Consider the following 26,127-nt stretch of genomic DNA (forward strand, 5'->3'; position numbering starts at 1 on the left):
CAGTGAACAGTTGGGGTTACAGCTAAATGGTGGTTCCACGTTGTGGGCTATAGTATGGACAAGTCGTACCTATTTTAGAGTAACTGTAGTTAAAATAACATGAAAAAACATGTTAAAACAAAGCAATAAGTAATAGTGAGAGGTGAAGTGTATATGGTATAATATGATGCTGAATCTTTACTTGGGACAGAAAATAGCAGGGGACTATGTAGCCAGCAGAAAGTAGTTTGAGAGACTAACCCCCACCATTGTGGGGGTTAATCTGTTTCACATGTGTAAGCTTTAAAGCAGAGCATACTGTGGATTTGTAAACACAAAGGTCTTTAACATCTGAGATTAGTACAATCTTTTTCTTGATTCAAGCAGCCTAAAAATTGCATTAGTAATTTTGTAAGTTATATGTTGTATTAATATTCAATTTATCCTGTTGTGCAAATAGGCTTAGAATGGAAGAAATACTCTTCCAACAAATTTTGCAGCTGGAGCTGTTACTAATTCTCTTATCTTTTTGTGCCATACAGTAATGGCACTTAATTGTTTGCTTCTGCTGTGTTTTGTGGTGTGACATGCAGTATGTCAACATCGCTAAACTGCAACATTAGTGTATATAATCCTAATGTTGTTGAAAGAGATAGTTTCCAGATTTCACCTAACTGGACGAAAGAGCTTGTGTAACTACCAATGCAGTGCTTTGTACATTCTCTTATAATGAAAGATTGTAGTTGTTTTTTCTCAGTAACAGGTTACTTTTGTCTTCACGCATGTTTTTGTGTAGCGTGTTGTACTGTAAGCTAAAAGGCAACAAACGAACGGGGCTGGGCCAAAGTCTGTGGCTGGGAAAGCGGGTTGTAAAGAAAACAACATTTTCTTACACAGCCACTTAAAAAAAGCTGGGATTCTCATTAAATTGTTTGCTATCCTTATAATTTAGCGCAGCTCGCTGAAGTTGAATCTACTTTTTTTTTAAAGCATATTAGTTTTATTTGGAGACCAAAAGACCGAAAGCATTCCAACTTGTAAAAATGATTCTACAACCTACCTTCCCATCCCATGCTGTGGTGGGAGCTCTATTTCTGGCTTAGTCCCCACAGGTTCGACATCATACTTCTTAAGAAACTAGCCAGTCTGGGAGAGGGCACTTTGAAACTATAGTTCCCAGCTTCAGTTCTCTCAAAGGCTATTGCTTCTGCACTGAAAGATAGCAGAAACTGCAAGCTGCGTTGTAACCTGGCTGTACTGACTTGCAGTCTCATACGTTTGTCACAAGTAGTCTCTCATTAACAGCAAATGTAAATTAGAAGAGCATAAGAGATATTTATTGTTTTCTCTTTCAAAATGAAATACTTCTCCCAGGGGTCTCAGTTTCATTCCCCATGTTTTATGTCTGAGGATACTGAATGTAGCTACTAAACTGCTACACTGATTTTGTGTTAGTAATTTTCTCCAATATGAAAAGTGACTCTTGAATCCAAATCATTAGCTGGCATTTCAACCGTGTAGTACTGTATAACGTGCTTGCGCTGGTAATAGCCACACCTGTCAGTGCAGTTACGTTGGCTGTGGTCAGTGGCTCTTTTTTACTGGTTTTGACTGCGATGGCATGAAATAGCTGATGACTACAGACATGGCAAATCTGCCAGTGTGGAAAATTCACAGGGCAAGCACAGCGTACACAGGTATCATAGTAATCTGTCAGGAAACTGAAGTGCAGTTGACAGCACTATTGATTGTTTCTCTTAGAAAAGTGCCAGTATTTGCTTTGCTTGTTGTACTGATTGGGAAAGCAAAAATGATTTTACTACACAAGTGACATTTCTGCTGCGAGGAAGGAGGATATCTGTATCACAGTTGGCAAGGATACTGTGCTATACTTTTGAGTAAGTAATGCATAGCGTTCTGTATTATGTATGTTTACTTTGTAGTCTTGCATAAATACATCAGGGAATGGCTGGTCGTTATCCACAGCAGTCAATGGGAAGTTGTCACACTGTTTGGATTTTCTCTTTTGTTGTTGGGATAGAAGGAGGGGGTGACTATGTAGCAATAACATGATGCATGGTACCATGCTTCATGTAGCTATGCATTTGAAATAGATAATTAAGAAATAAGGCGGTGTATGTTATATAGCCTATTCTATATGGACATTTTGTATTTGATGGCAAGCTTAACATGTATGCACTAATACACATACTTCAACTTGCTCCCGATATAACTGATGGCCTTCAATCTTACCTGTCTTCAAAATGTAGAATAATTTTTGCCACGAATTCTAAACCCAGTCTCGGATGTGGAAAAGATTGAAATGCTTTAGGGAACAATTTGCAGAGGCTTTCTTAAAGGTTTAAATTTCTGTTTGTCCCAAGCTTGAACCTAATAGGATAAAGGATATCCTAAGAGAAGATGCTATTTTTTTGAACTGGTAAATTTGGTGGCCTTCTATGACAGCGTTACAGCATTGGTGGATAAGGGAAAAGCAACTGACATCATCTACCTGAACTTGTGCAAGGCATTTGACACTGTCCCACGTGACATCCTTGTCTCTAAATTGGAGAGACTTGGATTTGATGGATGGACGACTCAGTGGATAAGGAGTTGGCTGGATGGCTGCATTCAAAGAGTTGCAGTCAACGGCTCGATGTTCGAGTGGCGAGCAGTGATGAGTTGTGTTCCTTAGGGGTTGGTACTGGGACCCGTGCTGTTTAATATCTTTGTTGGTGACATGGATGTTGGGGTTGAGTGCACCCTCAGCAAGTTTGCCGATGGCACCAAGCTGTGTGGTACAGTCGACACACTGGAGGAAAGGGATGCCACCCAGAGGGACCTGGACAGGCTTGAGAAGAGGGCCTGTATGAACCTCACGAAGTTCAACAAGGCCAAGTGCATGTGGGTTGAGGCAATCCCAAACACAAATACAGGCAGGGAGGAGAATGGGAGCAGCTGTGAGGAGAGGGACTTGGCGGTGTTGATGGATGAGAAGCTCAACATGAGATGCCAATGTGTGCTTGCAGCCCAGAAGGCCAATTGTATCCTGGGCTGCATCAAAAGAAGTATGGCCAGCAGGTTGAGGGAGATGATTCTCCTCCACTATTGTGAGACCCCAGCTAAGTACTACATCCAGCTCTGGGGCCTGTAACATAAGAAGGACATGGACCTGTCAGAGCAAGTCCAGAGGAGGCCCATGAAGATGATCAGGGGGCTGGAGCACCTCTGCTATAAGGACAGGCTGAGAGAGCTGGCGTTGTTCAGCCTGGAGAAGAGAAGGCTCCGGGGAGACCCTATTGTGGCCTTCTAGTACCTAAAGGGGGCCTACAGGAAAGCTGGGTAGGAACTCTTTATCAGGGAGTGTAGGGATAGGACGAGGGGTGGTGGTTTTAAACTGAAAGAGGGGAGATTTAGATTAGGTATTAGGAAGAAATTCTTTACTGTGAGGGTGGTGAGACAGTGGAACAGTTTACCCAGGGAAATTGTGGATGCCCCATACCCAGGAGTGCTCAAGGCCTGCTTGGAAGGGGCATTGAGCAGCCTGGTCTAGTGGGAGGTGTCCCTGTCAATGGCAGGGGTGCTGGAAGTAGGTGACCCTTAAAGTCCCTTCCAACTCTAACCATTCTAAGATTCTGTGATTTACAAAATGTCTTTCGAGTTTTATTCTCGTATTACTTTTTTTACTTTTAAATTCCTGAATTTCATAAATAAAGCAGCAATGTAATCTTTACTTTTAGATCTCTAAAGAAAGAAAACGTAGTCACTAAAAACTGATAAAAATAGTTGCAACATCATTTGTTTACACATTTTATTCAAAGCCAGATGAAGAAAATGACAGAGAGCTAATACAGATGAGAGATGCTATTGTGTGGGGAAAGTGAATAATTTTGAAGTACTTATAGATGAGACTCTTGACGAAGTGGAACATGTGTAGCTCCTTTTGCTGGCCAAGATGTTAATTTAAAATAGAGTAGAAATCGTCTTCCTATGGAGGCTTTTTGTGAAGACTCTGTGTGCTTCATACACTCCATGTATCCAGATATCTTTGGTGGTCACTTATTCTCTGATATTGTAAAGAATTTCCTTATCTGTGATACTTGTTGCCTGAAACTTAACTTCTTTCCAAACCCCACTCCTGGAGGAATCTGCCATACCTCAAACAGAAGTTCAATGTCAGCACAGTCATCATCTAAGCTCTTGACATCCAGAATACATAAGCAGGTCATATTTTGATAACTTAAGGATATTGTACTTTATTATGTAGCATTTTTCTTACCATTCTTGGAGGATATCCTGAGTCTTTATAATTTTACGGCTTATGAAGAATTCCTAAATAAGATTTTCTCCCTCTTCCCATTTTGGAGTTGTGTTTCCTCTGTAGCATTGTTAGGCTTGATTAGGATCTAGGAACTTTTTGAGTAGTGAGTCAGAAAAATAAACAAAAGCTGAGCAAGAAAGAGCTTGGAAGAATGGAGGAGGAATGGAAGAGATTTTTGGTTTAAATGTAGATTAAATCCTTCCAGCTGTAAATTTAGAGGTATATTTCCCTCCCCTGCATGTACACCTTTTCCTTCCTCTTCCCTTGTCCCTTCTCTTGCCCTTGCAGCCTCAAAAATTCATGGAGTACAGTTCTGTTATGCCTTCCTCAGACGACCTTATGGGATATGCCTGTGTGTGCTTCTTTAAAAAAGCCTGAAGGGAAGAGTTTCAACTGTAACAAATCTGTTGTGTAAATGTGCAAAATAGCAAATATGCATACAGTCATAAACCCTAACGATTCCACAGCAGTCCCTTATGTAGTTCTCATGCAGAGCATTATCTGTGTTGTGACTCTCTGTGCTTTTCAATTCGGGAATTCGAGTTTTTTGACATTGTAACCGAGCAGTGATTAACTGGTATGAAGAAATGGACCATAAAATAGATGTTTAGTGAAAGATAAATAAAAGTGTACTTAGTAAGATCAGTGGAATACATTTGAGATGTGTTACTGGCATACCCATGACTGCTTAAACACTGAAATAATCTGTTGCTATTTAATCCAAATCAGTTCCATTTGCTAGGTCATCTGGAAGTTACTTTTGCTGAATAAAATTCTTAGTTGTTTAGCCAAGTGGCGGGGGGGGGGAGAATGTCAAACTACTGAAGAAATATGCCTCAACAGTAAAGAGCATAATAAAATGCTAAAGATCTCAGTTCTGGAAGAGAAGTAAGTGGTTGGCTGGAAATAATTGCTTTGAATATTTTGAATTCATTATGGTGAATTTTGCCAGGTGCTCTTGAAGAATATTTGTGTATGTTACTTACTGTGGTGTTTCTTGTGCTTGCTGTGAGCCACATGTACTTCTGTGTAATTTGATCCTGTTTGTTTATGGTCTAAAAACTTCCCCCCACCTCCCAGACAGCAGTATTCAATTGCGTATTAAGTTCAGCTGCTTTTTAGAAGATGTGATACAAATGCAAGTCCCAGGCAGTGTTTGTGTAAGGTAAAATGAAGTGTATTTTTTGTTAGCTAGCAAACTTCTTTTGAATCTTGATGTATCTTGACAGATTTCTGAAACTTGCATTTCATTATGTACCTAGGAACATTTTACAAGGTAAGATCTTTAAAGTTGCAGTTCAAAGACATATTTGTAATGTGTCTGGAGGAGGCGACTTATTAACAGTACTCTCAGACTCTTACACTGTGGTGGGATGAACGGTAGGGAGAGCGCTTTCTGCCCTGTCCTATCTTGTCACTGATCTGGAAATGTGTCAGTTATTCGAGCCTGCCCTGGCATGTGGCTGTTAGGAAAACCGATAGATATACATGGCAAAGTATTGGCTAGGGCAACAGCTGATAAGTGAAAAACTGCATTGTGAATGACTGCAATTATATGGTAACTAGTTCCATTTTGTTACAGATGTACGAATTCTGCTCGTGTCTGTGCTTTGATTTCTCAGAGTACTCTTGATTTGGGCATTTGTACCATAGTTCTGTTTGAAACAGCCATGATGCTGCTGAAATAGTGGTTGGATCCTTTCTCTATCCGTGTCCACCCTTTACCTGCGTGATGCACCTTTCTTTGGATGCTGGCTCAGATATTTACAATATGGCATTGGGGACTGGATCCAGTATGACCAAGAACTGGGAAGTGGGTTGAATAGATCCATTTATACACATTCAGTCTGATTGCAGTGTAACAGTGTAAGGTGCAATAAAGTTGCTTTTCAAAGTAGATAGAAGTTAAGCTGTAAGCCTTGGTTCAACGTACATAGGTTTTTTTCACTGCTTGCAGTGTAGTTCATCACTGACCTGACCAGAACAGATTCATCTGCATAAACATAGTCTCTATCTGGCCTTCATTGATGTCATTTTATACTCTTCAAGGCACAACCGCTGTAACAAGTGAGGATAAACAGTGCTGTATTGTGGAAAAACATAAAGCTTGTTGTTATTATATCCAGTTTATTTAGCTTTGTCATAAATTCAGGTTCCTAGGTGTGTGTGGTGTGTGTCTTAGGGAGGTTTGTTTTGTTTTCCTGCTGAGCTCTGTCAGGAAAAACACAGAAGTATTTTTTTCTTGGCTCTTGCCTTTCTTTAAAGATGTAGAACGCGTTGACTTCTGAATACAACAGAACACTTATTTTATCCGTTAAATAATAATAGAAAAGAAACAGAAATGGGAGACAAATGGAAGAAATTGAGACTTTTTATTTTGTTTTCTTTGTGTTTTCGTGTTCTTTTTTAAATGCAAACTTCTTTGATTGGCTCTGGTAACCACTTAAAGAAGTGGGGTTGATGGTTTTCTTTTCATATTATTGTTACTAATATAATAATCTCTTATCACTTGCAGAAAATATGTGCCGTGCATTCAGTGCTCTTTCCGTGCCATATAAGCAAGAATGTCTTAATCTAACCTATATGGTGGTGTACATTGCATAATGTTAACCATCAGGCTGTCCATTGTGTAGATTGAATTTCATGGAAAAAATGTGTATTTCTGTGGCACTCCTGTCATAGTCGTAGTGTTAATTTCATTCTCTGTGTGGTTATGCCTGTCCTTCTTCATCAGAGCTACTTGGAAGTGTCTGGAGTTAATTTGCAGAATTTTGGTCCCAGTTTTCATGTGTTTATAAGAGATTAAGAATGCTTTTTATTTAATGCTACTGTTTTATGCTATTACATTGGGATTAGGTGAATACTGATCTCTGTAGAATGGGAGCTAATATTCTTATTATCACTATTTAATAGATCAGTTGAGGGTGGATATCATTAAGTAGACTATTATTACGTAGACTAGATAGGCTGTAGACCAGGTTGATAGCTTTTCAGGCCAGAGCAAACAACGTGGTGGTTCTGGTTTGTGCAGGGACTGTTGTGGTGGCTTCCTCACTGACCCCCCAATTAAAATGTGTTATAGCTAAAGATACAATTTTGACTTTGAATCTTCACTGTTGTAAGATTTATCATAATGTAGAACAGAACGTGTCAGTACTTAATTGCCTTTTGGAGGATCTTCTTACAGTTGATGGTGTTGCTGCTACTTGAACAGAGGAGGATTCTGGTACTTAAGGGACTCGTTGATCTTGAAAACGAAGGCAGGCCATTTAAACTGATTATTTTCAACTCTAGTAGAATTATTTTTTTATTATTTTTTCTCTACTGGAGTTGGGCTACAGCAGAGTAATCCCGTTTTTCTTTTGCTTCTCTTCCTGGCAATGATTTTAGAACTTGTTGGCTTGCTCCAATAAAATTTTTACACATTTCACAAAATTGGATGAATGGTTAGAAAAGAGAGATTGACATTAGTGTTCCTCTAGAAGACGTGTAGCTGACTGGGAATGATGTGGCAGAAACAATGGATTCTAGCTTATCACCTGAAGTCTGCTCATTTTTAGTGACAGTTACCTGTAATAAAGCCTCTGACAAAAAGATTTTTTTCTTGCTTTTAAAAATTTGTCCATTAAGCCTTGTCATAATGGATGAAACCTTTCTAGTGCTTTATTTTGGAGTGGTCTTACAGGTGCACATTGTGAAATGTAATGTCATTCTTTATCATGCTCATGCAGTTCAGTCAGTCATCTCTGTTATTTATTATTTCGTTTTATTTTCATCACATTTTATCACATTCTGGTTTTTTGTAACTTTCATTTTAGCTCTCTTCAGCTTTTTCAGTAGACAATCTTTTACTCAGTTAATTGTGCTTTATCAGAATTGGCACGCACGATACATTGAATATATGTACAATATATTTGTATTCCTTTTTTTTTTTGCCTCTTCAGTGTTCCCGATTTTTGGGGGTTGCGTGTGGATCAAATACCTTGCCTTTTTTTCTGTGGGAATTCTCAGTTTACTGTAGATGTCGTCTACTGTCTTGAAGAAATTCTACGCAATCCATATGCTCCTAAAATTTGCAGTTAATTTTCTTGCAAGTTCTTTCAGAAACCTGGATGGCTTTAAAACTGGATAGAATGTTTGGTTGCGTTCTGCGTATTTTTTTTTCTTTTAAGAGGAAACGCTTATGCTCCCAGTTGGGCTTCTTATTTTTCAGATGGCTTTTCAATATTCTTTGTTCAGCAGCGTGCTAAATGGCCCTTTTTTCTATCTGCACAAGATTTAGACTTGCTAGTTGTTTCTCTTTTTTTTTTTTTTTTTTTGTATTTACATTTGTGGCTTTTTATAGCTTGGTATATGCTTTTAGCGAGCTCTATAAATTAAAACAAAAACTAATGGAATTGGAAATCTTGTCTGTTTTTTCTGCTGTCTGTTCTCCTCTTGCAGGCGGCTGTGTAGTAATGTTTGTCTAGAGGCTTTGAAGGTTATTATTACATGAAAGAATTTTAGGATCTTCTGTCTTCTACTGGGAAGCCTCCCAGGGTTCCTTCATCAACTGCGCTTGTAGCTTTTGGTAGCTTTTCTATTACTGTATTTACTGTATTACTTCTATTGCTTATTGTTTGCTGTTTATATTTTTTTATCTACGCTTGGAGGGATTTTTTTTCCTTTCTGTGATTCTTTTTAGTTGGATAAAATTTTAAAACATTAAATTTTGTGTTCATGTTTTTTCTTCAGTTGCCTATTTCAGCTGATGATTTTTATTTTTTTAATATTTTCCATTATTCCCCTTATGCCTCCATTTCTCCACCACATTTTTTTTTTAACCTTGCAAATGCACGACTTGGTCACTGATTCTTACAATCCCATTTGCTAATTTCTACAGTTCAATATCACTTCAGTGTTTTTCTTCTTGCATTGAAACTGTATGCATATGTCTTTATGCATCTCCCCATTCGTTTACAGAACTTAGTGATGACTTAATTGATACAAACAAGAATTCAAAATCTGAGGGAATATCGGCCACATTTGGTCACTGTACCCTATCTGTGATTCTGCAGGAGAAAACAAGAAATAAGTGTGACTCATAAACGCTGGATTACTTTCATGTCTGTCTCTTTTACGACTTTCCTGACAGAAATGGTACTGCGTTGCCATTGCAGGTCTGACTCTGCAATTTTAGCCAAGGATGCAATTTCAATCTCTATGACGTTTCTTAAATATTCTTTTCCTGTGACCCCTCTGTGCCTCTCCACGTTTGCAGACTTCTAAACTGGTTTTTAAGGTATGACGCAGATTGTAGATGATAAAAATAAAAATGTACCAAAACCTTTTGGGTTTAATATGATCTGGTGCTCTCCTCTGGATCAAAAGATGAATGCTATTCAAAACTGTTTTCCCTTCATCTGCAGCATTGCAATGATGTCATCTAACAGGACGTTTTTAACCTACTGTGATTTTTTTAATACTTAATATGTTTTACAAAGGAGGCTTTTCCTATTATTGTTCTCTTGTCTTCTGTGATGAGAAATACAAATGTCCCGAAGAAAACATTATGTATAATTTTAGCTGGAATACACTGCTGATTTAAGTAACAAGTAGGACTCCAAGATGCAAGTGTGATAATATCACAAGTTTCAGCAAGCCTTTCTGGAGATTTATGGTAACTATTAGGGCCAATACGCTTAAAGGATGTTTTTCCAGCTTTCAAGTTCAAAGAGAGAACAACCGTTCAAGTAAAAATAAATCTGTGGTGCAGGCTTCTGTCATAGCAATAATCCTAGTGGGTTTTTTTTTTGTGAGTGCAGTACATTAATACTTGATGGCCTGGACTTTGAAATAAAAGCATTGTACTACTCGTGTCACAACTGGCAATGCAGTGACCTCCTGCCTTTCGAGTCCTAAAATACACATTATGAGTGTGATGGTATCTGTGAATGGAGAATATGTGTGTTTGTACAGAGCTTTGCATTGGAAATGTAAAGAACATGCTGAAAGATCTCATTGTGGTGCAAGAAGGGTTTAGAATCAACCCCTAGTTTATACTGCACTAATGAACAAATTAGGTGTTTTGATGTGGCAAACTGGGAAATTGGTGCCAGAGAAATAAAGGTTTTTCCTTTAAGATTCCTTCACCTGCATCCATTTAGTCCACAGGTTAAGCTGTTGACAAAATTTGAGTTTATATTCATTGCTGAGAAACAGAAAATGTTTTAAAGTTTGTCTTCATATTATATCTTCATATTATATTCCATATAATCCAGGAGTAACAGAAGCATCTTTCCATGCTAGCTAGCAAGTACATTATTAGGTACAGTCCACAATAACGAACAGGCTAACATAATTCTTAAGTGGTTGTGATTCATTTAAGGAGTTGCATTTGTTAAGATAAATCTGCATAGTTTTCAGTTTCATAAAGGTGGATGGCTGTGTGTGGGGTGTATCTCAGGAAGACTTAGATTTGCAAAGTAGCAAAGCCAATATAACTTTGTTTTGTTGTCTTTTTTTTACTGTTTCTTGAATTGTTTGTTCACGGCCATAGACGTAAAGTTTGTTGGAGAACATACAGTTAGGCTATAAAAAAGATTTTTGCTGAAATTAATATTTTTAAATTGCTGCAAGAGATTTTAATAGTGCACATGGTGCTTTGTTTCATGTACCTTTTTCTAGTTCTATTTGTTGAACCCTGACCCTCGTTGCAGCAGCATTACATGAATAGCAGGGGCTTAACATGAGTAAAGAAGTAGGAAAAAAATAGAAATATATATATAATGACAATTTTTGTGATTCTGTTAAGAGTCTTGAGGTTATGAACTTGCTTATGGATCATACACGCCGATGAGGGCAGACAAATCTGAGCGCATCAACTTCTGGTTTAAGCAAACCATATGGGAGACCATTCCATTCCAGAGATACTGCGTGTATACCTCCATAGTCATGTTATAATCCTTTAATACACTCTAAGACAATTCGGGAGCGAGAGAGTGTTTGACATAAGGTGGTCATAAACCATGTGAAGTTTCAGAGGTCAAATGGTTGAGTAAGATTCAGAGATTGATGGTGTCAGCCCCATGTTGAAAGGCAACCCATGGAAATCTCTCTAATTTCCACGTTGTGCCTGTTTATTACTGCCCCTCTATGTTTATTTCTGTATTTCTTGATGTAATGTGTCTCTGTCTCTACATCACTTGTTTTTCATGTGTGAGCATGATCAGAATCTTTTTGTAACTTCTTGACATGTATTACTGTTAAAGTTGTGTTAAATATTCTAGCACTTGCATTGTAAGTTATTTGGAGTAACTTAGTCATGAGCTATTTGGAGTAGCGTGCTGAGAGAAGCCTTTAGGTTCACTTTCATATTTGCTAGTAGGTTGTAATTTTAAGAAGGAAAAAGAATTTGTATGTTAGGCTGAGGAAGGGTGTGGGTTCATGTAAAAACTTCTATCTGTATTGCCTGATGCTTGCTTTGGACTCCCTCTGTATAAGTAGTAACCTAAGGATTTGATGTGGCTTCTCTATGGGGTGGTATTCTCTTTTTTAAAGGTATGTGTAAGTAAACGTGCTCCCAGATTGTTTGAATTAAATAGTTGAATTGAACTGAATAGTTTGAACTTGCTGTGTGTTCCAAAGAGGAGGAAAATGTCAATTCGGGAGAGCACAGATGTGAGGGAGGTCTAGCCATGATTATTGGTGTGTTTCGGGTAGTTGGGTTGCAATTTGCAGACAAACACAGTTGTAATATTTTAAGAATAGATACTTCTACAAAGCAGAAATATACTATACTTCAAATATGTGAAGATACTAAAGAGGAAATATTTACTTAAATTATTTACTTTGTAACAGAAAGCAAACAGTGGTGTGGGTTTTTTTTAACTACCTCAAACTAGATAGTGAAAAAAACCACTTGTAAACTGTGCACACTGTCCTCAGGTTTACCTTGGGAATTTGGTGAAATTATCACACTGCACTTCTGTAGTTTTAATATTTTTAAAAGCTGCATAAGAATATGGTTATAAAAACATTGGAATTGGTGTATCTAAAGGGTCAGCTGATAACCTACAGTGAGGGAAGGTAATGACTGGAGTGCCTTAGCAGGAGTGGCAAGCTCTTAAATCAGATCATTGCTGATGGAATAGTAATGTATGATCATGGCATTAGTTGTCTCATGCCATGGCTTCTCAAAAATGAATTTTCATTCTCTGTCACTTCGTCTGCAGCTTTCAGAAACTGCTTTTTCATTGAACTGTATGACTGGTTTTCGTGATTGAATATGTACTTGTTATTCTAGAAGCATCTTACAGTGAATCATAGCCGATCTACAAAATAAACTGAGACTAGATAATAATCTCAGTTATGAATTCTCACTGCTGGCAGTGGTATGCATGTGCACGTCATCAATGCAGATGATAGACTTTTACTTACTAAGATTGCCAAACACTTTCCAGTACAGAATGCTACTTCTGACATGACCTTTTATGAAACTCTTAACTTTTCTGGTCTATTACTTGAGTTATATTACTAAAGGAAAAAATATATTTGGAGAAGTAAAAAAGTGGAACTCTGTAAAACTTTAATTTAAAATGCTTTGGTCCTGGTTCTAAAATTTTAGAAATGTCTTATCTGAAAACTTGCAATGAATTAGTGACATGTGGTATTGTTTTTCTCTTAGCAATTCATTTTGGGGGATGTGCTTTCTACTACTTTGGATTTTAGGAAATTTGCAGAATCAATTTGTATATACCAGCATTTTCTTCACACTCATATCTGGAGTAATCATACAACATAATTTGGCAGAGGCTGCTAGAGGTCACCCGTTTGCCCCTCTCTCTCTTCCATACCAAAGTGGAGAAACTGGGCCTGTAGTCGGAAAGAGGTTGAGGATAACTTGGATTAAGATTTTAAGGCTGGGAGGAACAGAGAGTTTAAACTAGGAGCCAGTACTAGATCAGATAGTAATTTTGAGGGGAACAGAAAAGCAAGGTCCATTGGGAAGATGGAGTATCTGTTTAGAGGAGGTAGATACCATGTGAGGAACTGGTAGTTAAGGTAAAATTTAGACTGCTTTGATGAAAAGGCAGAGACCGTGAACTGAGATGATATTAAAAATGGCCAAGGAGCCTTTGCGTGGATTTTCTATAAGTGAGGAGGGACTGGGACTCGGGATAATCAGGGGGTATAAGAGTAAAGGAATTTATGCAGTCAGGCTGGAGGACAAGCACAAAAGATGCTGAAAGGGATTTGGACAGAAAGGGTCAGTCTTGCATATGATGGGAAGACAGAACTTTGTCCTTGAGAACTTAGTTTCCTCTCCAGAGCCTGAATGGAACTTCACCAATCAAATATTATTCTGGAGAATGTGATTTTTCTCCTTGATTTTCCTACTTGATATTGGTCAAAATGCTGTTGTAAGCTTTTCACTGATGTTAGGAATACTTGACTCTAGCTCTTGTCTCTGATTTGAGGGAGTGCTGATTCTCCTACCTGAAATCAAGGGCAGCTTGCTTTGAACATAAAGTGCTTCACATTTTACAGCTCTTTAGGAAATAACACCTGAGGGCTTAGACACACTGTTTTCTTGGCAGATAGTTTCTGTAGCTTCTGCCAGGGTTTACTGCACCCACAGCAAATCAGTTGGAGTACTCAAGCATCGCTGAGTTTGAACTACCTCTAACTAGAGTAGGCAGCTAAATGTTTGATGATGATGATAATTTCAGATTGGGACCTCCAATTCTTTGATAATATTGAATAGCCACAGTCACTAAATATAAAATGAAGACAGCACTATTTTTGAAATTGAGTTTTGAAATACATTGAAGTTCGTGGGCTGCAAAGTGCTCTGGTGGGAGCTGCCATAGAGCTTTCTCTTGTGAGCATCCTCTGTTTTCATTCGGACTCTGCTTTGAGGAGTTTGCAGTAAACAATGCACCAGGCTTTACAATGGACCACCAAACAAGTTACCCATTCGGTGACCAGCATCTGTTTTGTGTACTGAATGAGGCAATAGCCTACAGAAAAAGTCTTTCATTACACAGACACATACTGTCGGTATGCCTACATGTAAGGGATCCCAGTTAGGAACACACAGACATTGTTCTGCCATTTTACAACTTTTGAGTGATTGTTTACATTGCTCAAACCTTGCATGTAGTGCTTCATCTAAAATGTGAGAGATTAGCATAACTAGTTGTTCAGATTTTTAAGAGGATAGGGCCTTAAACTGGATTGATGCGACAGAGGACTTCTGAGTCAGGTGTCAGAAATACTGAAAGTCCTTTCCTTCTCATGGGCTGTGCTGGTGGCCAGGCTTGCCTTGGTTGAACAGGGAATTGTCAACTAAAGCATCGCTTCTGAGTGCTCCTTTAGGAAGAGCCAACTTCACATAGCTTTTGCCAGAGGGAATATTGGCAAATACTGGATGTGTAACAACTACGCAGAAGTTTTTCTTGCTTGGAATACTTCATATGTTCTTGTTCATAAGTTGTTACTGTTAATACAGTTGAAGGATTTGACAGTCACAGACAATTCTTTTTGGAAAGCCAGGGTTATTGCTCTTATTTGTGATTTATTTTTTTTTAAAAGTTTATAGGGATTAAATTATTTATGGTATTTGACAGTAAACGTTGTTGTAGAATCATTGTGTCTGGATCATCTGCTTCTTGTTCTATCTCCATGACTAATTAGCTTTAAAAAAAGTCATTGAGCTAATATCTTACAGAGAAACCTCTGATGTTAGATTTGATCACCTAATTGCTCTTATAATTGGCATTCATTAGAGCTCTTTCACAAGTCAGGGAAATAGACCTCCTTTGTTTTATTTAGAATGTTGTAAAAACAATTGAACTGGCAGCTGATTCCAGTTTTCTGTTCAGTAAGCAATTTTGGAAGACTGTGGGCTATGCAATTGTCTGATTTGCCTAGGCTGGAAAAGTTAAATGTAGAGAGAGGACATTTCAGCATATGGCTCTGTATTAGCAATTACATGCATTAGTGGTTAAGCTGCTGTATTGTGTCTGCTTTATAAATGTTTATATTGCAACTTTCTACTAATAGATGTTTATGACAGCCAGTGTTATGGAGACATAAAGTACAGTGTATGGCAGTGATCATTAGTTATGGTCCAGTAAAAAACTAGCTACGTGTATTTGCTAGCATATCCAGTCCTAACCCATGGTGATAAGAACATCAGCTATTCTGTTGTTCTTTAATAATTAACACGAGGTCATTGTCAACTGGGACCTAAATGTTTAAGTTTTTATATTCAGCATAGTCAAGTTTTAGGACTCCTTAAACATAAGCAAACCTTGAAATAAAATGGTACTGATGCTTACATAAAACCTATCTTATTCATTCTGAAATATTTTGGAATGTTTTCTGATTGCCCGAGTACACGTGTAGATGAAATAGACAGTCTTGTTGTCTGTTCTGAAAATACAGGCAGCTCTGTAGTGAAAGGCAGCTTTGAAATGTCACGCTGTTGTCAAGAAAATTCATTCACTGATCACTGTCCATAAAAATCAGTGGAAAAATCTACAGTTACGAATGGTCTCTGGATCTAACTTCTCTAAAAAGGGAATAATGTGATGTTTGAATTAAGCTATGATGGGTATTTAGATACCCAAATATTTATACTTTTGCCCTATGGCTTCTCTCAAATTCAGAACTTTCTCATTTGTAGATCAGCTCTGAATAACACTGCGATTGTGGAATGATCTGTTTTAAGTTGCAGTTACAAAATGGAGCTTGTTTTAAAATCTTTGCCAGTTAGAGACAGTCTTCTGGAATTGTCTGCAATTTTTGTAATTGTAACAATGAATGTTTAATGTGAATCAAAGGAACAAATGAGGTATTTCTGGTGGTATTCATCCTGAAACCAAGGCATGATTAGCAAATAATGAGTTGTCAGTATTATGTCTTTGCATGACTTCACTGGCTGGATCCCAGAAATACTGATTTTTCACAGTGGTGAAAAAGATGAAGGGCTTCTCTCGGATGTCGAGTTCAGGTGTCAAAGTATACAAATTCCTCTGACAAGTGTGAAAAATGACCTGTGGACCTTATCCCAGGTGTGTAAGCCTGTAGGGCAAGGACTGGTGAGCTGTTTTGTGCCCACAAAGTTCAGTGGTGAACAAGCCACTTTTTGCATTGGAAAGCATTTAGTTTCATACATGTCTGTGGATGCTGATATATATATTTTTTTTTTCAATATGGACCTCTTCATGCCAGTGAAAATTGTCTTTTGTGTTTTATTTCTCCACATTTCATATATTCAGAGGAAACACCTCTGCTTATTAAAACCTATTTTTTTTTTAAATCTGTATTATTTAGGAAAATTGACTGTTAATGCATTTGATGAGATTATTCAACATGTTCTTCAGATGGTAAACATATGCAAAGCCCCTATACCAGACATGTTTAAATTGCCCAAAGAAGGCATTTCAGTGATTTGCAGTAACAGCTCTTAAGAGCCTGTTAAATTCTTGGGAGACTTGTGGTGGATTTGTGTCCTGGGGCGCTGGTACCTCAACAAAATTCTTAAATGCATTCAATCCTCGGGAGCTAATCAGTCCTTGGCACTGGCAAATTTTTCCTCTGGAGGTTTAAATGCAAAGGATCAGCTGTACTGCAAATCATCTTTTGGTTCATGTTTGATCAAGATTAGGCTAGATGAATCTGATGTCCAAAGTATTAGTAATATATGCAAGCACGAATTGAAGATTTTGAAGTCACTTTATGAGTTATGAGGAGTTTGATCCAGTGATTGTGGTTTCTGAGCTTTTTGATACCTTTGAGGTGAGATGTGAGACAGGTGGAGAGGAGAGAACAGTTAGACCAGGTTCAGTAACAACTCTTTTTTGGTTTCATCTGTGTGTATCTGATCATATAAATGCATTTATTAACAGTAACAGGTCATCAGTTATATTGGTTACCTGATGTAGATGGAGTTAATTTGTATTTGTTGCTGGATCAGAAATATGACATGAGGTTTTAGTGTGCTGTTTACACAGGAGGAAATCTATAAACTTGATAGTCCTTTTGCCATCTGAATGCTTTCTGTTGTCACTTCCAGGCAAATGAAACCGTAATAATTGTGGAAAAGAGGAAGCTGATGTTTATCCTAGACCAGTGTTTTTTAAGATTTTTCTAACCAGTACGTGTCTTCAGAATTATGTCAACTTTTATTACTAATTCAGGATTCCTCACTGTGATTTTTCTTCTTGTATGTTCTTTATCTCACTTACATATGCTGCTATTTTATCTGTTGCTTCACTTGTATTTCAGTGCTCTACTGGGCAGTTGTCAGTGCTTTAGATGACATGTCTATTAAGAGTGACGTTGTCATTAGCGCTTTGAGAGAGAACTGAAATCTAGCTATTTTTCTGTGGCAGTTTCTTTGGAAAGTGTAGTGCTTAAAAACTTACAGTTTTGAACTTCTGTTGTACTTTTTCAGTTTGTTTCATTTCCATTCAAGTTGTTGCACACTGGTGTAAGGAGCCAGTATCAGTGGCCTGGTCAGATGCAGTTTGAAATTAGCAGGACTCTGTGGTTGAGATCTGCTGTATGATTTGGATTACTGGTTTAAATTCAGATTGTGATATAGGGGTTTGGGGAGGGGAAATCCTTTTTAGAGCTTGACAAACACTTTTATGTGCTAAAGGTACGCAAGTAGGTAAGAATGTACTTACTCCTGGTGAAGACACAGCAAGACTTAGCCATGAAATAAAGTACCGTGATATTTTTGTTTGATTAGCTGACTTTCTTACAAGCGTCTTTAATCATTCCCTCTCAAGTTTAAATGGATTTTAATCTGTATGGTTTATACTGTAAGAATATAGTTGCATTTCAGATATGATGCTTGTGATTAAATAAAGGAGTGTGGAGTGGGAGGACATGGGAGTTCATGCGCAGTATTAAAACAGCATGGGCTGTGCTGGCAGAGTCTGAGTGTGGAATTACACTGTGTAACAAATGATGCTCTGGCACGTGTAAAGTATCATAGCTGATGCTGAAGTTTCTCGATAAAAACATTTCTGAGAAATAAGGCAAAAATAGCGAGATACTCTGATGATATGCCACAAACTGTAAGCTTTGGCCTCTTCGCTTAATGGAAGTCTTATGTAAACAGGAGTTGCTGGGATTGCGCAAGTGGGTTTGAGTTTGTTTGGGTTTTGGGTTGTTTTTTTTTCTTTTTAATATAAAGCTAATTCTTGTCTATAAAGAGATGGTGTTTCAAGGTAGCATGCAGTGTGTCTTCAGCCCTAGCTCTGGCATTCTCTAGCATCAGATTAAGTTGGTCTATTGCATAAATTGGGAGACATAAAAAAAGAACCCAGAAATAGGAGTTCTGCAGAATGAGCAGTGTACTTAAAAGTCTTACGAACTTCAGATCAGGCTCCTAAAGATACATTTCAGCTGTGATTGTTAGTGACAGAGAAATATAAATGGGCCCTTTCTGCTTGCGCTTGTCACATGAGACAGTCAGCCTTTGTGTAAGAGTCTGTATGAACTTCACTTATTTGTCAATTTTTTTCTTTTGCCTTTCTGCCCAAATTTTAGTACTTGCATTATGAAAATTGTTAGATTGGTTTAGTTACAGTAAATACTCTTCCAGTGTCTTGTTTATTGGGAAGGAAGAGAGGGGATGAGTAGAAAACTGTTGTTTATATCTATATTCCCTTATTACTCTCATTAGCATGCCAAATATCTAATGAAAAACTGCCTTGTGGATTGTTTGTTTGTTTATTTATTTATTTATTTATTGAACAAAGCCTGGTCTGCTGATGTGATTTTATGGTTCCATAGTGCTAGACTAATATACTATAAGTGGCATTAATCTGAAGCTCTGTCTTGGCACCTTTAACACCGTGTGTGGGATTAATGCAAGGTTTTGTTTGCTTCACCTCCTCCTTTCTGTCTTTAGTATTAATTTACACAGTAATATTGGATGCTTATTATGTTCAAATTGGAAAGGAAAAAACCTGTTACTTAATAGTATAATAACGCCAAACTTTTTTATTTTTGTTTTTTATTTTTACATGGTGGTGGTAGCATTTATCTAAGGTAAGAAGCAAAAATAGTGGAGCCTGTATGGAACAAAAAAGGGAATAATTTTCTTGTCCTTGCCACAGATCCAGATGCGCTTTTACCATAAGAGATGCCTTCACTGTTCCAGATTTAGTTTTACCTGAGTTATGTTCATCCTTAGGGATATCTCGATGTGCTACAGCATGCTTAAAGACAAGGTGATAAATGTCTGACTAGCTTAATAAATGCAATCACCTGATGATTTTTTTTATTGTACAAAACTCAGGAGTAGGCAATATTCTTTGACACAATGAGCATATGAGTGTTGGTAAACCTGTGTTTAGAACCTAATATCCCTTTACACATTACTGTATATTCTTCCTTTAGATTTAGGGAAGATTTAGTTTAGTTTTCACAAAGGAAAGACGCAATTCTACTAACCCATGTACTGAAGTCATTAGCTAACAGCCTCAATTAGCAATTAGTAACATATGAAATGCAGAACAAATGCAGGAAAAGCAAGACTGATTTAGCCTTGAATTTTCTGCTGTGGCCGTGTTACCATGATAGAAGGGTTCATTTGGTAGACCTGCCAGGCAACTGGAGACTCAAATTGTTAAAGAATAAATTCTCAGTTTTAATCTTTTTTTTTTTTTTTTGGGGGGGGGGGAGGGTGAAGGAAAAAAAAACACCTTTGGAACCAAGGTAGTAATTAGTCTGAAGCAGGACGGATTAGCCCCACTTACAGTGGAATTTAGTTATTTGGAAGCAATTAAATTAACATAGGCTGAGTCTGCTGAGCTTGAGGGAGGGATGAGAATAGGGTTTTGTGTCAAAATTCAGTAGTTAAAGCACTCTCTCTGCTTCTGGATAGCTTAACTTTATAATTTAACGTAACTTTCATCTTGCAACTTGTCATCAATTCAGAGATAACTAGTTTTCTGTAAATAAAATAGCCCTTGTTTGTAGGAGGGGAAGCACTTGGTGCATACCCATCGATCTGTCACTATGTTTCAAGGAGGAAAGACACAAGACCACGACTAGTGTAGCCAAAGTGTCAGGAGGGCACCTGGCAAGAAAATGTCCACTTTCTGTTAGAGCTGCTGGACTGTTTTGTTTTTAAAAAAGGATGGGAATGGAGGAACCAAAGACTTAGCGGTCTGGTACTACCATACTTTCTGCAGTAGAAAAGAGAGGACAGTATTGTTCCAAAAGTGGTGCTTGTTGTAGACAAGGTGAAGGTTGGGATCAAATCTTCAGCAGAGGACTTTGGTGAGAAAGAGCCAGTCCAATGCTGCCCGTTTGCCCTGGCTGCAACTATTTGGTGATGTCTGCACCTGCTGTTTAGGGAAAGGTTCTCTAGAACAGCCACATGTGAGTTCTTCAGGGCCGTGAGCTCTTCCTACACCTATAAGTAAAATATTAGCAGTGCGTGCTCCTGCAGCTGCTAGAGGTGTAGGGCTGCTGGAGAGAGTGGGGTGTTTCCTCTTTGATTTATCAGTGAGGGAGGCTGAAGGACCGTGTTAGGGTGTGTGCCAGATGATTCCTTGTCCGTGTCTGACATCCAGATGAGAAATGGGATGCTGAAAACACCTTGTTTTGGGGATGAGGGGGCATTAAGTATAGTCCCTCCCTCAAAAAAACCCAACCCCAGTGCTGCTGTAGTTGCTTTTGGCTATTTGACTGTGTAGTATAATGTATTGTATCTCTAGTGGTTGCGTTAGGTTTCAGAGCACGTTGTTGTGTCGAGGCCTCAAGGCTCCCCTGAACACGTGGGATTTCTCTGTTTTCTGCTGGCAGTACGTTTGCATTTGGCAGTAGAGTAATAACATTTTAAGATGTAGTCAGTTATGTCTGTGGAATGTGTTTTGGGCATATATTTTAAAAGGAGGAACACAAGTTCAGATGTATGCATTTCCAGTGACAGACTATTTAAAAAAAATAATTCAGTTCATGGATAATCTCTTCAAATTTCTCTTGCCGTGTTTTTACTAAGCAGGTTGATGGTGTGTGTCTCTCAGACATCCAGATCCTAGCACAACAGCACATGGACCCAAAGAGATCTAGTCAACTTACTATGAAACGCTTTGCATGGTGGTGGCTACAAGCATTAAGTTGGAATGTAAAGGGAATGTGAGAAGAACCAAACCCAGCTGGTTGTGTTTCTCCTCAGAAAGTGACTGCACTGTTTTGAACACAGACCACAAATGGGGAAGAGTTGACCGTAATCTTCCTCCTTAGCCTCTTACATGTATAGTTAGAAAAGGCAATAAAGGCTCTTCCAAATGTTACTCATTTTTGGTGCTGAATTTGGACAATGAGCTGATAAATCCTATGACCTCTCCCTTTTATTCTCTGTTTTCCTTGGAGAGGAAGGAGGGGAAGGAACTAGCATCCTTGGGATGCATCTAGGTTTTAATGCCTATTGATTGTGGTGCAGAATCCTGCTGTGTTTGTGGTTTGTTTTGTAGCAGCATCCTACAGCGGTATGAACTCTGCTCACAGGACACCGTAGGTGAAGGTTTAGCCTGACAGATTCTTTTGCAGGCTCTGTGGGAAGTAATGGATGGACAAAGGCCACATTTGCAGGCATTTTCGTTTTGTTTTCTGGTTGCAAATAAATCTTCTCCACAATTTATTCATTGTACTGTGAATGAAAAAGCGGATGTTTTGATTTGAAAAGGGAATCTTATTTATAATTCTTGAGTATAAACAAACTGCGGGGAGGAAGCCTTATTGGAAACCAAAACAGCCTCATTAGACCATCTTGTACGACTGAGTCCTGGAACAGCAAGTAACAACCCTTTTGGTGTTTTGTGTAAATGACAAGTGTGTGTGTATGTCTATTTTTAGAAGGGCTTCCAAAGGGCAGCCTGCTGCGTGGGGGTTTGTTTATGGTTCTGTGTTATGCAAAACATGGTGTATTCCCAGCTCAACTCTCCTCCTGTTTGAAGTTCACAGACTGCCTTTATCTGCCCCCTGTGAACTACTGACTGGTGCAGGGACTGGGAGGCTGGTAAATGATAGAGCTGTCTTTCCGCCTCAGTTTCCTTATAAATGGCATCAAACGGTAATTGCTTTTCATTCCACACTTCAGAAAGAGCAAGATGCAGAGCTGGGGTTTGCTTTTTCCCCAGGGTGACATGGGTGTGACTGATGCGACAGCGCCAGAAGAATTTGGCAAAGTAGCCAACTGTAAAGGGAATAATCTGTTTCTTCTGATGATGCATGGCACTTAGAAGGCAGCTGAGCTTGAAAGCCATTTCTCATGCTAAGACTGTGACGTGCAGGTCAGCCATTGAGCAAATGGAAGCCTTCAAAGTGCAAGTTAATAGCTTGCCAGGTTATGCCTGACAAGCAGCAAGTGATTCGATTTTAGTACCTGGGAATGTATCTGGGTTGATGGGTTTGGGTTGGTTTTGGTTTTTTTTTTTTTTGGTGTGGATCATTACATCTAGTAATTTTAATATTTTTCTAATTGCATGATGACTTTTTCCTAAGTTCAGAAATACCTTAAACAAGACTCGGTTAATAAGGAAATATATTTTTGTTCCTAAATAGAGTAAATTGCTATAATATCTAAAGTGATTCTACTTAACTGCTGCACATGCTGTTAAGAATATAGGATAAAAAAACATATTTCAGCTTATTACCACAGCTGAGCAGGTGTTAAAACATTGGCCCCTCATTTTTCTGTGGAGCAAACTGACAGCTAGGTGGGACAGAGCATCTTTGTGTGTTACTTTCGAAGAAACGGTCATGGAATAGTGATGGTGAGTTTTGACAGGAAAACCTATAGCGCAGTAAAGCTACATTGATAAAAGATAACATGCTGTTAGAGACCCTTCTAGTCTAATTTCACAGGCAAGAATCTTAGCTTTTGGAGAGCTTATATTGTCACATTTACCTCTGATTTGGTAAAAGAATGCTGTCTGGAATACTGCTTGAGGAAAGGCTTCCTGGCAAATATCTAAATACCTAATTTACCCTGTGAGTTTCAGAGCTGTCTCTACGAGAAATCTAAACTTTGAACAGCTGCTTTTATTTGGAGTTTGAGAAGTAAGACGAATGAAGAGAGATTTTTTTTTTCTATTGTATATCCAATAAATGATGAAGTATATATAAACAAGAATGTCCAAAACCATTATAAAATTTGGATTTTTCTGCTGGGAGGTAAACCTTTGAGACTTGGTCAGTAGCACATGTTACCTACTGCTCCGCGAATACAGGAAATTCTGATTTTTAAACTGCTTGGGGTAATGTTAAGCACTGTACTTGGTTCTCTTCAAAGGATTAGGTTTTGATAACTCTTCTCCCTATGACAATGTAATGTATTATTCAAAACATACTGACTGCACGAATAGATTGTATTCTTTAAGCAGCAGCATCTTGACAATACATATTTATTTTAGTGTGTCTGAAACTCCTGTGTTTACCAGTTATCATATTTTGCCACTGGATTTGTTAATCACAAAGTTGGAGTTTGGTTTTACAAGCATGTATCGACACAGTAATTATGAATGCGACTTTTTCATCTTCATTGTAATAAAAGTTTTAATCAGTATTTAAAAACATATTTTTCATGACACAGAAGTGTGTTCATATCTTGATACATGTATGCACTCTGCAGTTTTCTTAAGAATGTTTCAGGTTAGCAGTTGGCCTTAATTAGCAGTTGGCATTCAGGTGAAGTAGAAACCTAAACTTTTTAGACTTCCATACCAGCGAGGAACATCCATTGTATTCTCGTAGAATGAATTCATATTACAGTTTTGATTCAATAAAAACAGAATATAGAATCATAGAATTGTTAGGGTTGGAAGGGACCTTAAAGATCATCCAGTTCCAGCCCCGCTATGCCATGGGCAGGGACACCTCCCACTAGACCAGGCTGCTCAAAGCCCCATCCAGCCTGGCCTGGAACACTTCCAGGGATGGGGCAGCCACAGCTTCTCTGGGCAACCTGTTCCAGTGTCTCACCACCCTCACAGTAAAGAATTTCTTCCTAATATCTAATCTAAATCATCCCTCTTTCAGTTTAAAACTGTTAGCCCTCGTCCTATCGCTCCACTCCCTGACAAAGGGTCCCTCCCCAAATGTGGTGCTTACTCGTTAGCACATTAGGCAATAATCTGTTTCAAATTCTTCATTCTACTTTTTATGTGGTATTGGGCAGTTTCCAAAGTCCCAACTGGAGTTAAGTACCTCTGTGGTGCTGGGAAGTAGGGTTTTTCTGGATCTTAATTCTGTATTTACAAAATGTGTTCCTCCTTCTCTTTTTACCATGTGTGGATGTTATGAGGACAACTAAGAAAATGTTGCAAGGTATTTGTATCCTGTGGTACTTGTGATCTTATAAAATCATGTGCTAAGACTAGAGGATCTGCATACAGAAGCAGATTTTTTTTTTTTTTTCCTCAGATATTTATGCTTAGAAGAAGTTGGAGAACAGTGGCTTACATCACTTATCCTCAAAGGGCCCATTTAACTTAATGCCAGATATGGTGTAAGTACTGACTGAATAGTTATTCAGAGCATCCAGTTAGTGATTGAATATGCTGGTGTGATTGAATTAATGCTTTAAACTATGTCCCCCAAATCAGGGGACTGGCAACCTTATTGGGACCTTGGATGTTGTTATCAGTAGAAATATGTTGATTATATGGACACATCAGACATTAAAACAAATAACTAAATAACTGATCTCTGTAGGAGAGATCAGAAAGAAAATGTGGGTATGAATACCTTGTGTGTACATCTGGTATGCCTGTGATAGGAAGTTATCAACTATGGGAACTTCAGTTTGTTTATGGGAAATAAATTGTTGAACACACACTAGGTTGCTTACAACACGGATGTCGGTCTCAGAATGTAGAGATAATGAATATATTCCTGTTTTAAATGCAAAATATTGTGTTCTCTCTTAAAATTTTTAAAAATAGACATCTGAAATGTGTTTACCCAGTTCGGGATGACTCTTGGCAAAACCTTTTTTCTTCCTTTCTGCATATGAAAGCAAGGCATAGTGATACTATCTAGTTTTACGCAAGAGCTAGAGCAACAGGTGGATGATGCTATGTGTAGTTTTCTGCTTGATTCAAGCTTACAGTATTCATTAGAAATTGTTTTTTTAGAGAGATAACAAACCCAATACAAGGAGAAAGGAATATGGAATGCTTCTACTGCACCTTCATTATTATACCTTTTGGTAAATTGATGCTCCAGACTTTGACTGACTTTGTGCTAATATTGTGATACGTTTTCTTATCAGACAGTTAATGCAAAACTTTATTACCTGAGGAAGCAATAAAGTGGAATAAGGCACGTAGCTTCCTACCAATAGTGCACTTGGCATTGCCATACCATTACTTAGTGTGATTTTGTTTACTAATGCTTCCCTGTTTTTATAAATTTAAAAGGATGCTGGCTACCGACTTCTGCCAAGTAGCGACTTAGCCAAATACTAGCTAAGGATTACGAAAATAACTGTTTTGTTTTGCATTTGTTTGTACCTGATGCTTTCTGCAGATGTTTAATGTTGCTTCAGATATTAGATATGAATCAAGTAAGAAGCTATATGAGCATGAATATTGCTTGGAAATAGTCTTAATTTTTCTTCTGTAGTGCCTCAGTATGGCTGGCATTTTTCCTGGATGTGGCTCTGTATGCTTGCATTCTGAATTTGCCAGTCCCAAGCCATTTTTCCTGCGAGCTCTAGAAGTGTTTTTCATGGTAAAGCCCCTATTTTTTTCCATCAGCCTTAGTTGTGAATCTTCCTGGAAAGTTATGAGGAAGGAATAGGATGGCTT

The 26,127-nt window shown here is 38.2% G+C and overlaps 1 protein-coding gene across 9 annotated transcripts in view; it reads left to right on the forward strand.

Annotated features, from left to right (window-relative positions):
* Window positions 1–26,127, forward strand: part of GULP1 (GULP PTB domain containing engulfment adaptor 1) — a 172,303-nt gene that overhangs the window by 6,351 nt on the left and 139,825 nt on the right. Inside the window, exon 2 of one of the 9 annotated variants that reach the window (XM_074593824.1) lies at window positions 24,740–24,824. The exons of the other annotated variants lie outside the window; for them this stretch is intronic. The gene's annotated coding sequence lies outside the window, so the exon portion shown is untranslated. The remainder of the gene's footprint in view (window positions 1–24,739; window positions 24,825–26,127) is intronic. 9 annotated transcript variants of the gene reach the window in all.

This window comes from Larus michahellis, chromosome 7, assembly GCF_964199755.1.
Source record: "Larus michahellis chromosome 7, bLarMic1.1, whole genome shotgun sequence".
In the NCBI taxonomy this organism is placed as follows: Eukaryota; Metazoa; Chordata; class Aves; order Charadriiformes; family Laridae; genus Larus; species Larus michahellis.